This window comes from Callionymus lyra, chromosome 2, assembly GCF_982586985.1.
Source record: "Callionymus lyra chromosome 2, fCalLyr1.hap1.1, whole genome shotgun sequence".
Taxonomy (NCBI): domain Eukaryota; kingdom Metazoa; phylum Chordata; class Actinopteri; order Syngnathiformes; family Callionymidae; genus Callionymus; species Callionymus lyra.
In genome coordinates this window covers 5,985,518-5,999,080 of record NC_141819.1, presented here as the reverse complement: position 1 = coordinate 5,999,080, position 13,563 = coordinate 5,985,518, and the positions used below count along the sequence as shown (strand labels likewise).

The 13,563-nt window shown below is 38.6% G+C and overlaps 3 protein-coding genes across 3 annotated transcripts in view; all 3 read right to left on the bottom strand.

The window, feature by feature from the left end:
* LOC148085167 (NLR family CARD domain-containing protein 3-like) overlaps positions 1-11,037 on the bottom strand; it is a 181,026-nt gene extending 169,989 nt beyond the window's left edge. Inside the window, exon 1 of the mRNA XM_087785532.1 lies at positions 10,995-11,037. The gene's annotated coding sequence lies outside the window, so the exon portion shown is untranslated. The remainder of the gene's footprint in view (positions 1-10,994) is intronic.
* The window catches only part of LOC148085161 (NLR family CARD domain-containing protein 3-like), a gene marked incomplete at its 5' end in the record, with an annotated part of 350,040 nt that overhangs the window by 210,706 nt on the left and 125,771 nt on the right, over positions 1-13,563 (bottom strand). The window lies entirely within an intron of this gene.
* Positions 1-13,563, bottom strand: part of LOC148085164 (protein NLRC3-like) — a 145,721-nt gene that overhangs the window by 88,432 nt on the left and 43,726 nt on the right. The gene's annotated exons all lie outside the window — the stretch shown is intronic.

The following is a 13,563-nucleotide window of genomic DNA, read 5'->3' as shown; positions in this document are numbered from 1 at the left end:
AGGAAGTTTTTGTGTTCGACTAAATACTGGACACTTAACTAATCACTGGCTGTTCAGAATGTTGCGTTCACGGTTCCCCCCCTTTTGTTTTGACCTACAGTAGGTATGAACAAGTAGCACTCCAGTCGGGGCATATCTTTCTGGTCATGTAGCAGACAGAGACGGAGTCTGGAAGTGTTGAGGTGGATCACATCTCGGGCTCGGACGTTCCTGTAGCAGCTTCATGATATTGATCCATGTGAAGAGTGGTGTACATACACACTGTATTGAATACAAGTGATTCTCAAAAGCCTCTATGTGGGTCCGTGTCATGTCGTGGTGGGGAAAACTAGATTGTAGTGGTCCCTCTGGACGGGGGATCGTGAAGGTCCTTCTGATATTTGTCCTCACGCATCGTCCCCTGTGTTAGAAACATGCAGGATCCAGAGCAACCTCACACCCTGTGATACACTTGATGCCAAAACGCCTTCACATCATCTTGACCATCGTTACTGTACACACACCAATGTCTCAGGAAGGAATCATGTTGTGTGCTTGGCCTGTCCATTGTATATGTTCTGTGCTGCCCCCCCACTATGTCACTAACACACACACCTCTGCTACTGAGCCCCTGTGTTTCAAATCACTCAGACCAGAAGTTGTGCAGAGAGACTCCGACCCTGAACATTATGGTCTCACCATGTGTGGAGTCTCTCTCCTTATTTCTTCTTCTTTTTTTTTGTACAGTCAAAGCTGCTTTCATTTAGGACTTAACATGTCCAGAACAACTTTTCTCTGCACAGCTGATCTGGAAGAGAAACGGACGTACCTTCGCTTTGAAACGTATGGAATATGTTGCAATTTTGTCAAGATTATCAAGAGACTTTGATTTTTTTAAAAACCCAACATTTAATGATTATTGTTGTGTCGTGTGAATCACTTTTATAACTACATTCTGCTGTATTTGAGTCTCAAGTGTTGCCTTCAGTTTCCTCCAGCAGGAAAGAATGTTGCTGTTGTTTCTTCTGAATAATGAAAAAATAAATCATCAGGTCTATATAAAGTGCTCAAAGTAAACAAATAATAAAGTATTATATAAGTATTATATGATTCACCAACACATGTCATCTTCAGGGTGTGACACCCCTGATGTCAACACAAAGGACGATGTGTCAGTTAAAGGATAAAGAAAGACTAAAATGCTGCTAATTGTAATCTGAGAGAACATCGCTCCCTCTAGTGGTGATTTAAGATAATTCACTGTCCTGTCAATAATTCTGCAAGGACTAAGATAAGTTTTCCTCGCTGCAGGGATGGAGTGAACCACGACAGGTGATGATAGTGACTCGTGTTTTATTTATTGACAATGGCTCCATCTAGTGGTGCAACTGTAGATTACAGTCAGTGTTTTACAATCCAACTCTTGAACACATCACAGGAAGTAAATACCTGTTGTTTGTAATAATGGAGCCGTAAAAAATGAAAACAATCAATCCTGTTATATATCAGAGGCTTCAATAAGCACCACTGTTGTACGGCGTGTTCTTCTTACTCTGACATGCTGGTCATCCAAAACTAGTGATGGTGAGATGAAGCTTCACTAACAGTGTCATCATGTCTAATGCTCAGTAGGTGGCGCCTCCGTTTAAAAATGATATGAGGTTTGATCCAAGTACGTGTTTATTGTTAAATGTTTAAATATTAAATATATTTATTGAAGTTCTCAGGCTCAGCTCCAGCTAGTGTTTCCTCATCAAACACATTGAAAGTGTCAGTGCACAAGTGCAGGATTTACACTGAGAGACTGAGATCTTTCACTACAAACACATTTAAAATATAAATTCATTTAAGTGTTTTTATGATGATTTCTTCTCATGTGGAGCTTCAATCCAAGAGTTACAGACGAGCAGTCTGGAGGTATTTGGATGTTTTCAAGTGTCTTTTTGGACGAAGATGAAGACGAAGACAACTGAGCTCCAGTTGCTACATTAAAATGAACAAACATTTTTGTCTATAACTCTAAAAAGAACAGATCACTCTGAAAATAATCCCAACCCTTAGTCGACATGAGGGCGAGTAGAAAATGAGTTTGAATTTTGCGTGAATTATTTCTTTCTTTTGAAAAAATAACCATTAAACCACTTACTTTCAGAGTAAAAGAGGTTTAACTAGAGAACGATCATAAAAGTCACAAACAAACGTGAAACAAATCCAGCAGGTATGTTAGGAAACATTTGACTTAACAACATATTTTCTTGTGTTTCTTCTGAGAGTCACTCTGATAGTCTCACTTCCTCTCCACCTCCAGTCGCAGCTTTTCAAATCTGTCAGGATGATCCAGATAATCCTGATCCTCCATCAAGTTCCTGTTGTCGTTGGACAGTAGGAGGCGCTGCTGTGTGTGAGTCCAGTGAGAGTGAAGACTGAGAGAAGAAGAGACATGAGGTGATGATGGTGGAAGAACGTTGTCTTGACGACATAGCTCAGATGGTAGAGTGGTTGCCTGCAGTCCAAAAGGTTGCAGGTTCAATCCCAGCTCCAGACAAGCTTGTGTCGTTGTGTCCCTGAGCAAGACACTTCACCCTGATTGCTCCTGATGGTGAACTTGGCGCAAGTGTGCATGCCTACTCCCATCAGTATGTGTGAATGGTTGAATTTCCCCTCGCGGGACTAATAAGGGATTCTAAAAAAAAAAAAAAAAAAAAAAAAAAAAAATATACTGATCCAAACTGAGACGAGTCAATGTTCTGTCAACATTCTTCTGAGAACTTGAGAGAAGAACCATGTGACTGAAACATCCCAGAATCATCTTGAATGTCAGATTTGAAGATGAAGTCAGCAGCTAAACTAGCATGTAGCTAACATGAGTCTAGTCTAGTTGTGATGAAGATGTTCAAGTGAACACATGATTCAATATGAAGTGATTCATGTGTGAAATGATGTTTAAAGTGACTCAACATTGTGAGTTGATGATCAAACTCACGTCTGATTTCAAATATTTGACAGAAATATTTCTTTGTTCTCCACTGACAGTCAAACTGAAACAATGTTGATGTTGAAGCTCCTGAAGAGTTTTGAGCTGAAGGACTTGAAGATTTGGAATCAGAGCTTCACTTGATACTGTAACTGTGAGTCTTTAACATCTGCACGTTTGTTCTGGAATCTTCTTCATCAAGTCCATGTCCACAAAGACCTTCAACTGCTGTGTCAGCAGATGAGCTTTGATGTTGAAGTCAATCAATGGAATCAAACTTACCATTCATGGATGAAGTTTTAACATATGTGGTCCACAGTCATCCAGCCTGGAGGAAGAAAGAGTCAGAAGATCAGATTCATTTGATTCAGATGTTTCATGAATATTGTTTCATTCTCAGTGGACGACTCAGTCATGACTGTTGATGACAACAAAGATGGATCTATAAACAGGCTGCTCAGTCTCAACTGTCTCCTTCATGCTTCCACTGGTGTCCAGCAGGAGAACATGGAGGAACTCAGAGTTTGGATTCATGTGCTCAGTTCAGATGAAGAGTCTGAGCATCAAATGTTCAGTCTGAAGATCTTTGGAGTTCAGTCAGTGAGTTCTGCTGCTCTGTTCATACCTGAGAGTCTCCAGTCTCCAGTCTGGACTCTTCAGTCCAGCAGACAGCAGCTTCAGTCCTGGTCCTCCTGGATGATTGAAGCTCAGGTCCAGTTCTCTCAGGTGGGATGGGTTCAATGTCAGAGCTGAGGCCAGAGAAGAACAACCTCTCTCTGAGATCTGACACCATGACAGACTGAAATGAAGGAGAAACACTTTTAGAAACTTATCAGAACCAAGTGAAGATGATGTTCTGACCTGAGAGTCTCCAGGTGACAGTGTGGACTCTTCAGTCCAGCAGACAGCAGCTCCACTCCTGGATCCTGCAGCTTGTTGTGAATCAGGTCCAGTAGAGTCAGACTAGAGGACGGAGAGCTGAGGACTGAGGACAGAAGTGAACAACTTCTCTCTGACAGGAAACAGTTGCTCAGCCTGTGAAAGAGACGAGTTTCATCAACAAGTGACTTTTTCAATTTTCTATTTGACAAGAATTGAAAGAGCTTATTTATTTATTTATAATTTATGATAAAAACAATATGTTTTAATTGAGTATAGTTTAATATTGTTATCAACAAGTATCCTTTTAAATTCATTATAAAAATGTCAAAGTGTTTAAAATCCAATATAAATTTTAACCCTGGAGTTTTGAAGAGGTAAAAAAACATTTATATTTTAATGTTGGAGTTTTGAAGAGGTAAAAAATATTTACATTTTAATGTTGTAGTTTTTTTGTACCTCTTCAAAACTATAACATTAAAAAATTGTTGCCCAAATGTGTATAATGTTGTTTTTTGAAGGCTTGAAAAAGTTGTGAAATATAAATATTTTGTACCTCTTCTTAATGTTGGAGTTTTGAAGAGGTAAACAAAATAGAAATAAAAGAATATTTAAATGTTGTATTTTAATTTTATCTCTTCAAAACTACAACATTAAAATATATATATATACTGTATATATATATATATATATATATATATATATATATATTTTACCTCTTTAAATCTACAACGTTAAAAATATAATTTTTTTTTACCTCTTCAAAACACAGACATTATAAAAATGCTGGTATGGAATCATAAATTAAAAAAAATCGAGATTCAATATTTTCAACAAGTATCCTTTTACATTATTTTTTTAAACGTGTATAAAATCCAATATATAATATATTTATATTAAACTCTATGTCTAAAAAATGTTTCCATTATTCAATGAAAACAAAACCAACCTTTCAATATTTAAATTATTGAATTAAATTTTTCAGAAAATAATTCTATGGTTAAAAAAATACAACAATCAATAAAATGAAATGTTAAATTAAATCCTTCAATTCTCTGATGACACTGATCTACTTGCATAAGAAACAAAGCAAATGTTTTTCAATATTCAGTTCATGAGCTGAAAATAGATTCAACTGCTCCAACAGGAAGTGACATTTATCAACACGTCATATTCAAAGTAGGAAATCTACACTTTTCTCTCTTAATGTTTGACCTTGAAAATGTTGAAAACCATGATCAACTTGATGAGACTGATTGTTGCAACAGTCACATGTCAGGAGAATGATCACAGATACCATCAGCACAATGGATTCAACAAGAAATGGAGACACATGTGTTCAGTGTGAAGTGAAGTAGTTGTAGATGAGCCTCACAAATCATTGGAGAAAGACATTTCTTACCAACATGTTAGTTTTCACACCCGTATATAACCTGAGCACAAATATTGATATTTTCTTACAACACACTTGGTTGTCACGTCAATACTTCATCTCTCCTGTCCTGTTTGTGGGGGCGCTAATCCTCTAAATGAGGGTGAAGAAGTCGTAACCAGCGGCTGATGAAGATGACGAGTTAACAATAGTGTCAGTACACGATGAGGGCAGCCTACACTGTACAAAAACAAACAACTCACCACACATGGATTTCCTAAATGTTACAAAATAAAATGTTCATATCTGGATCTACTACCTGAAAGAATCAATAATCAAACAGAAATATCTTCTTCACATTTGAAGTTAATCTTACAGCAAATGACATCAACTTTCATTGATCTCTTTACATCCACCACACATGATGACTTTAACCACGTCTTTAAAATGATCATCAATATATGATTTGACTGTTAACTGATGCTTTTACAAAACTATACTTTTTATACGTGAGTGTCAGTGAAATTAAGTTATTTATAATCGTATTATTGATCTTTATTTTATAATGATTTTATTCACACAGTTGCAACAATAAATTCAAGTAAAAACAGTCATTTATTGTAAACAATTGACTTTGAAATGACTTGTTAATGTGGTTCAGTTAGTCAAAGTCACCACTCTGAGTGTTTTCTCTGTCACAAGACAAATGTATTTATGATTCCTTTAATAATGCTGACGTGTACAAAATACTTATTAAGTGAACAAAGATCTGCTGTTTTTTTGTTTATGTTTTAAGTCTCCGTTGATGGTTGTTTTGACTCTGTTGGTTTGGACTGTTGCTGAATGAATTGGAGTCTCAGTAAAAGACATGACAAACAAAACTTATTGGCTTCAATGTACATTTATGAACATATTTAGCTTCAAAAGAAGCTTAAAGTAAGTAAAGTAGTTTTGTTTCATTAAAGAAACTTCATGATAAATTGAAGAAAAATGTAAGAATGATGCGATTAGTCGACTTAATGGTTGAATATTTGGTGAGCAGTCGACTGTTAAAATAGTCGTAGACCTCATGAACAACAGATGAACCATAAGAGAAGAACAGAGACAACAACGGTGGAAAAAACAAACTATGAAAACAAATGAAAGACAAACCTCAAGATTCCACTCTAAAGTGTTTTGTCTTCTACGAGACAGATGACGCGAGAACACTGGATAAAGAATATGAAGGACTGTTGTTTTGATTATTATTCATTTTCATTTAAAGTTGACGCTTGTTTGTTTATCATTACAATGATTTATTAAGATGATATTTTTATAAACTACGTAACATCTTTACCTGCTACACAAACATACAAATGTATCTATGAGCTGCTTCACTGAAGAACAAAGTGATGACAGACTTTGACTCGTGTTTCCACCTCTGACTTTACATTTGAGCTTTGATGATGTAGAAAAGATGATGTTCTGACCTGAGAGTCTCCAGGTGACAGTGTGGACTCTTCAGTCCAGCAGACAGCAGCTCCACTCCTGGATCCTGCAGCTTGTTGTTACTCAGGTCCAGTAGAGTCAGACTAGAGGACGGAGAGCTGAGGACTGAGGACAGAAGTGAACAACTTCTCTCTGACAGTCCACAGTTGTTCAGCCTGTGAAAGAGACGAGTTTCATCAACAAGTGCTCAGGACCAGAGGAGAGAAATCTTTTCAGGCTGTTGCTCCTAAGCTTTGGAACAATCTTCCTCTCTCTTTGCGCTTGATGGATCTACTGACTCCTTTAAGGAACATCTTAAGATGTTTCTATTTGTTCAGGCTTTTCCTTGATTTTCTGGAACTCCTGTGTTGTTCTCAGTATTATCTTGATCTTTAAAGTATATACTTTTTTGAGTATTGTTTTGATTGTTTAAGGGCTTTGTGACCCTGGTCTAGAAAAGCGCTATATAAATAAATATTACTTACTTACTTACTTTTTCAATTTTCTATTTGACAAGAATTGAAAGAGTTTATTTATAGTTCAATATTGTTATTTTAGTAATAAATAAAATGAAAAAAAAAATCAAGATTCAATATTTTTTAATTTAATATACAAATGTGAAAGTGTTTAAAATCCAATATATAATATATATTCAAATTATTTAATAAAATGATTCAGAAAATATTTCTATGGTTAAAAAAATAGAACATTTTAATAAAATTAAATGTTAAATTCAATCCTTCAATTCTCTGATGACACTGATCTACTTGCATAAAAAAACAAAGCAAATGTTTTTCAATATTCAGTTCATGAGCTGAAAATAGATTCAACTGCTCCAACAGGAAGTGACATTTATCAACTTATTTTGGTTAAAAAGAATCTTAAAGTAATACCTGACATGAATATTTTAAATTAAATACATGCAGTTGGACAAAGAGGATTATGAAGACGAACCCTTTTGATTTTATTATTTATTTTTATAGAACACATTTCCTGAGAAAAAGACAAGAGTTGACCTTTTGTATGAAACAGTAAAGTTAAATAAAGCTGCATTTTTATTGATGTAACCTTCGTGGTTTTGTTTCATTCAAGAAACTTCATGTGAATTTAAGATGAAGATTTTGTAGAAATCAGGCTCAGAGCTGCTGTGAAGGTCACACATGCTAACTTAAGTTTATTTTATATAAATAAATGTTGCGTACACATTCATTTGTGTATACGCAGTATAATTAATGAGGCCACATGTTTTAAATATGTTCTTTTGATTATTATTCATTTTCATTTAAAGTTGACGCTTGTTTGTTTATCATTACAATGATTTATTAAGATGGTATTTTTATAAACTACGTAACATCTTTACTTTTCAATTCTCTATTTGACAAGACTGAACTAGTTACATCATAAAATCACATATTGTATGAATATTTGAGGAAGGTTTGTCTAAATTAGGATCAGTTTGTTAAACACGATGACAAACACAACAATCATCAAAGATGTTTAGTTCATATCATCAGAAATGTTTGAACAACTTACAGAACTTTGTTTGCAGCTTGAACCACCGGCAGAAGCCTCTCAAGAGCCTCGTCTGAAGAATATACTGAGTATTTCTTCAGGTTAAACTCGTCCAGATGTTCCTCTGAGGACAGTAAGATGAAGGCCAGGGCCGACCATTGAGAAGAAGATATTTGAACATAGAGACGTCCTATTCTCATCTTCTGTTGGACCTCCTCCACCAGAGAAGTGTCCTTCACTTCATTCAGACAGTGGAACAGGTTGATGATTCTCTCTGGAGACAAATCCTTACTGATCTTCTTCTTGATGAGCTCTGCTGTGTTGTGATTGGTCCAGGAGCTACTTCCTGTCTGTGTCAACAAACCTGGAAGGAGACTCTGGCTGGTCTGCAGAGAAAGACCCAGAAGGAAGCGCAAGAACAAGTCCAGATGTCCATTTGGACTTTTTAGAGTTTCATCTATTGCTGTCTGGTAGAACCTTTCTGTTGGACTTTTGTCGATTTCTGTCAGTTCGGATGTTAGTTTTGATTCCATCAGGTTGACTCCAGAGTTGATGAAGGTCTGGTGGACGTGAAGAGCAGCCAGAAACTCCTGAACACTCAGGTGGATGAAGCAGAACACCTTGTCCTGGTACAGTCCTCTCTCCTCTCTGAAGATCTGAGTGAACACTCCTGAGGAAACTGAAGCTGCTGAGATGTTGATGTCACACTCTGTGAGGTCTGACTTATAGAAGATCAAGTTTCCTCTCTGCAGATGCTCAAAAGCCAGTTTTCCCAGAGACTCCATCATCTTCTTGCTCTCAGGATCCCAAACCGTGTCAGTCCCAGATCCTCCGTCGAACTTCAGCTTCTTGACTTTGATCTGAACCACCAGGAAGTAGATGTACATCTCAGTCAGAGTGTTGGGCAGCTGTCCTGTCTCTGTGCTCTTCAAAATGTCCAGAACTGTGGCAGTGATCCAGCAGAAGATCGGGATGTGACACATGATGTAGATGCTTCGTGACCTCCTGATGTGAGACATGATGCTGCTGGTCTGCTCCTCATCTCTGAACCTCTTCCTGAAGTACTCCTCCTTCTGGAGGTCATTGAACCCTCTGACCTCTGTCACCATGTCCACACACTCAGGAGGGATCTGATTGGCTGCTGCAGGTCGTGTGGTGATCCAGAGACGAGCTGAGGGAAGAAGATCCCCCCTGATGAGGTTTGTCAGCAGGACGTCTACTGAGGTGGACTCTGTAGCTTCTATCAGGCGCCGACTGTTGAGGAAGTCCAGAGGGAGTCGACACTCGTCCAGACCATCAAAGATGAACAGAACCTGGAGTCCTTCAAAGCTGCTGAGTCTGGATTTTCTGGTTTCAGGAAAGAAAAGATGAACAAGTTCCATCAAACTCAACTTCTTCTCTTTCAGCAGGTTCAGCTCTCTGAAGGTGAAAGGAAAGATGAAGTGGAAGTTCTGGTGGGCTTTGTCTTCAGCCCAGTCCAGAGTGACCTTCTGTGTCAGGAGGGTCTTCCCAATGCCAGCCACGCCCTTCGTCAGCAGTGTTCTGATTGGTCGTTCAGGTGAGGCTTTAAAGAGGTCTTCTTGTCTGATGGTGGTTTCTGGTCTGGTCTGGTTCCTGGTGGCTGCTTCGATCTGTCGGACCTCGTGCTCCTGGTTGATCTGGTCTGTGCCCCCCTCAGTGATGTAGAGCTCAGTGAAGATCTCATTCAGAGGAGCAGAGTTTCCTGCTTTAGCGACCCCCTCAGACACACTGTTGAACTTCTTCTGCAGGCTCCTCTTCAGTCGTCCTCCACACTCTGAAGCAAGACTGCCTGAATGAAGACATAAGTCACACGAGTCAGAAGATTGTAGAAGGTGAAAATGGAGTAAAATCTTCAGATCTGATGCAAGTGTTCTTCATCTTCATCATGTTTGTTCACATGTTCTTACTGCTCCACAGACGCTCGGCCAGATCCTCCTCCTCCATGTCCTTCAGGAGATGAACTGTGATCTTCAGGAATTCTTCTCTGATGCTTCTCCACTTCTCATCTTCCTCCTCAGTCTGTGGAGTCTCTGGACTCACAAACCTCCAGACTCTCTTCAGCTCCTTCTGCATATAGTTGTAGAAGTTTCTCTCCAGTGACTGGAACAGAATCACAGAGAAGAAAGTCAGAGTGATAGTGGATCATCTCAAGAACCACAAAGACCAGAAGCTTTAGCTTGGATTCAGCTGAATGATGATGAACAGAAGGAACCTCTAGGATGAGGACCTCCTCTAGTTCATGAACATACCAGCCGTTTGATTTCCAGTTGTGAGGGATGTTGCTGACCAATGAGAAGCTCTGAGTTCTGATGGTCCACTCTGAGAAGAAGAGATGAAATCAAACTGTAAATAAACTCTTGTCGTGTTGAAGGTTCTGATCATAAGTAAACTAGAAGGTTCCTTTTTAAACCCACATACATCTCCATTAGAACTTAAATCTTGTCAAGCCAAACTGTTTATTTTAAATATAATTTTGATAAAAATGATTCTTCTTGGTCTTATTCTTCAAAGACTGACAACAGTCCAGAATATTCTGGTTCCTCCTGCTGGATCCTGATGAAAACACAACTCTGATCAACTCTCATCTGTTTCTATCCTGGTATTCACCAGCTGAACCACTAGATGTCCTCACACTGCTGCACATGTCCACCTCTGCACTACAACTGTGAAAGCAACGTTTGAGGTTTTTAATTGTGTCTTTGTCTCCCCCTGCTGGTGATGTGAGTGAAGTGAAGTTCTCTGGTTTAATGTGTGTATGAACCTGGTAGACTCACACTTGTTCACTCTCACCTCACACCTGGAGACTCTTCACTTCCTCTGAAGTAAATTACTCTCCCCATTGAACCATCACTCTTCAGAGACACACAGCTGGGTTCTGGTCCAGATCTTGGTCCAGGTCCAGCAGGTTCTTGCTGCTGCTTTGATCTTGAACACAGAAGTAGAATGAGTGAGAATGAAGACATGGAGGACAATCTTGGAGGTCCTTGTCTCACCTCTGAGTGCTGGTCTGTTCATCGTGCTCCTCACACTGAGGGTATTTAAAGGAGTCTCTGTCCTCACCATGAGTCTCAGCAGAGTCTTCACCTTCACACAAACATACTCGTGACATTCTTGTCAACATCAAAAGTTGTTCTCGCCTCATAGTGTAAAAACTATGATCAATATTATTGTGTTTCTGCTTTATTTGTCTGTGATGTATTATTTAAACTGTCTGCATCTTTGTTGAGGACTACAGATGGAAACTATCATTGTGCTAAATCTGGTGCAGCATCTTTTCAATGTAACTGAACATTGTCCTTTTAAAAAATAAACTGAACTGAACTAAATAGTTTCATAATGTCCTGTTTTCATTAGAGGAAAACAGAATTTACTTCACACGTTCTGCGCCCTCTACAGGCAGGGTTAGATGGAGCAGAGGTATCTTCTATCCACAGACGCAGATGGAACTATGAAATGAGGCGTCCACTATCCAGCATTAGCAGCTTCTCTACTCGGTAAAATCTCTTTCCACACTGAGATCTCAGGCTTTCTGGTCCTTGTTTTTGAGCCATTAGAGCAAATCTTCCTAAAGAAAGTCCAGCCCTTTTCTTCAACCCCTCCTGTCGGCACTCACCTGAGGGACCAGACCATCTCATCAGCTCCACCTGCCTGCAATTATTGAAGGAGAACAATAGGCTGCTTGGAGCTCCAGTCTTCTCATTTATTGTGCTGTGTCTCAAATCGCATACTTGCGTACTCAAAGTTAGTATTTTTAGTGCGTAAGTGCGTCTCAATTCTTAGTATGCGAAATTTAGTGCACCATGCACACTAAATTGTCACTAAAACGCCCACAAAGCTGAGTATGGTTCGATGAACACTAACCACCCTAAACAGCTGCCATCTTAATGACGTTTTAAACAGAAGTTACGTCATATATAATGTACATATATATATATATATACTTACAAGTGCTTTTTCAGCAGCAGTAGAAGGATAAACATGTCTTCGGTGCTGATACCAGCGTAAATATCTCGCCAATATTTCAATTCTCATATTTTTTCTTTATTTTGTAAGGAAATGACAACTTTACTGTAATCAATCATCTAGATTTAACACACATTTCAAATAGTCACTTGATTAACTGATAATCTTACATATTTAATTCATATTAAATAATCCTATTCTTGCATTCACTTAAACTAAACTCAGGTTCACAACTCAAAGGCCGAGGTCACAAAGCCTTGCACACACAGAAAGATTAAACAATCCCAGATTCCAGGACGTCTGGACACCTGTTTGAGAATTCACTCTGAAGGACACAAGTCGCTGGGAACAGATTCTTGAAAACAACAACTTTTGGTAAATTTCCACTACGATCACGTGCGACGGCCATCTTAGAATCAAGTGTTTACAGTTACTGACCAATCCTACATTCACATTTGACTAGAGGCGTTAACCTGAATATTCTACTATAAAGATCCACCATTTTGTCTGATCTTTGCGTTCTGGCGTTCGAAGACGTCTGCGATAGATCTCTCTGCTTGCTAGCGCCCGTGTGCACGTAAGTTTGTCTCTGACTTTTGCATAATTCACTAAACAAGCATTTTTCTTAAACTCATCCATGTGTCTGTCCTTCATTCCATCACCACGTACGAGGCTGGGGAGGGGTCGGTTCATGGAAACACAAAAACCCCTAACAATTTCTTTTTCCAAACTTGCAAATTGTGCTGCAGGCAGGTGGCGATAGCGTTCCAACAGCTGGTTGCGACATCGTTAAATAGTAGTAGAAGAAGAAGCTGCGTCATTTCCGGTGTGTAGCAGCAGAGTTTGATTTGAGACATACTATCTGTGGAGAATTTGCGTACTAGTTAGTATGTACACTATCCTGATGCATACTAACTTCTAGTATACTAAGAGAAGTATGCGATTTGAGACACAGCATTGCAGTTTTTTTTCAGTGCGCCCCCTACAGACGTGTCATTACAGGCTATTACACTGCTGGCTTGTTGTAAATCAGTAACTTAAAGAACTGTAGTGATGATGATGATGATGATGATGATGATGATGATGATGATGATGATGATGATGATGATGAAGATGACGATGATGATGATGATGATGATGATCTGATCGTCTCTGAGCTTCATTAGAATTTGTGGCTCACATGCGCAACACATGCACTTATTCTTACTATGTTTTTAAAATGAAAGTGTTTTCTTTGCATGTAGTTATTATGTGATGGTGTATTTATACAAGTGTGTTTTTAAGGATATAGCTCCGATCACGTGATCACATGAAGGAAACCGGCTTTAGCTGCTTTCATTCTGCAGCTTCACTTTGATATAACTGACTGACGTGATGTTGTTTCACAAGAACGTCT